This window comes from Apis dorsata, unplaced genomic scaffold (assembly GCF_000469605.1).
Source record: "Apis dorsata unplaced genomic scaffold, Apis dorsata 1.3 scaffold_823, whole genome shotgun sequence".
In the NCBI taxonomy this organism is placed as follows: Eukaryota; Metazoa; Arthropoda; class Insecta; order Hymenoptera; family Apidae; genus Apis; species Apis dorsata.
The window spans coordinates 2730-4459 of NW_006263957.1; the positions used below are offsets into that span (position 1 = coordinate 2730).

At 26.0% G+C, this 1730-nt stretch overlaps 1 long non-coding RNA gene across 1 annotated transcript; it reads left to right on the forward strand.

Annotated features, from left to right (window-relative positions):
- Positions 1-216: 216 nt before the first annotated feature.
- LOC116186522 lies at positions 217-1730 on the forward strand. The gene is made up of 3 exons (XR_004151528.1): positions 217-466; positions 816-1528; positions 1616-1730. It is a non-coding gene; the product is annotated as an uncharacterized LOC116186522 (long non-coding RNA).

A 1730-nucleotide genomic window follows, 5' to 3' on the forward strand; every position in this document is an offset into this window, starting at 1 on the left:
ATTAAGTTTATTGTAAACGTATTCCGTATCAAAATAAATTCTGTAATTTGAAGCGAAAAAAGCTTAGATTGTAGATGAAAAATGAATAAATGTATATATACATAACTAGACAAATAAATAAATAATCGCTAAATCGATAATCGATAAATAAATCAATACATAATTGAATTAATAAAAGAATCATAAATATAAAAGTCAGATATATAGAACAATAAATGTTAAAAATGTTAAAAAATATTAAAAATTAGTAATATATAAATAAATTAATATATTTTTAATTAGAATAATAAAAATGTAATGTGAAATATTTTAATTTTTCGCGCGATTTCGATTATCGAATTGGCTTAGAACAATCAGCCAATCAGAAAACGCCAATTCGAATTGTAGTAGATGTCGTCAGTCTCCTGTGGAAAATCATCATAATAGGATGTATGATCGCAATCGGTCTCGCTAATTCAACTGCGCAGTAATTTTCTTCATATTTTCTTTTCAAATTTAAAAATTACTATCAGTTTTGTTTATTTTCTAATCCATTTATTATTATAACGAAAAAATTAATTAGTGTTTTGTGTTTTTTCCGTCGATCGTGTATTCCATTGTTGAGGTTATTCATGCTATCGGTAGTTCCTGCTTCGTTCAGCCGATATTCACTTGTTGCTTCATCTTAATATATTTTTTCATATATTTGTTTTATAGTTTTATAGTATTACGACTTTCTAAGATGGAATTTATCGATTGTTGTTTTATTTTCACGAGATCGGTTAATTTTAATCATTTTGTACATTAATTTGAAAATTAATATTTTTTTTTACAAGTTATTTTCAGATTAATAATCCAACTTCAAAGACGGAAAGAATTCCAATATGGACGTCAATCGTACTTTTTCAAAAAGAAGAAATTTTTTGATTTTTCGCTCTTGTACTGTATGTATTTGTTCTATTTTTATTTGATATTTTAATTCTATATTTATGTGATTTATACTATATTATTTCAACATATATTTATACTTTTATAATGAACATTCACGACAAATATCAATACTTATGTTTGTACAGTAATTTAAAAATATATATTCAATCTTTTTATACATATATGAAATTTTTTTATTCGTGAAAAATTAGTAACGAGTCTTAAATAAAAAAAGGGTAATATTTTCTGAAACAAATATTTGATAAGAAAAAGGAGGAAAATCTAAAGAGATCAATTTACTTCTTTTTCTATAGACCTTCCATTATTATTATTACAACTTTATTTTCAGAGAATTTTTGTGACCGCGCGCAATGCGGTTGATAGATTCAGTGTTTGCTTCGTAATAGTTTTTTTAATATTTTAAAATAGTTGTAATTAAATTTACTTGATATGATAATCGCGAAATTAGAGTCAGTGCTTGTTCGCCGATTGTAAATTAAACGAACGCGTTAGTAGTTTTTTATTTGTTTTATTTTCTTTTTTTTAAATAATATTTGTTTTCGGTATAAGATAGAGTCAGTGCTCAAGAGAATAAGGCGGTCATCCATCACGCGAAGAGGTAATTATTTTTATATATTTTTTATTTATTTCATCTTTTTCAAACAATCAGTATGGTATTTCAATGGTGTTCCATGGTTTGTTACAGTTTCCATTTTCTCACACTTGATGACTACTCGACAATCCTGTAGGAGGCCATAATTCTTCGCATCTATTGGTGAGTCGCATGCATTTATGTTCCTCCGGTCACTCAATCATGTCGT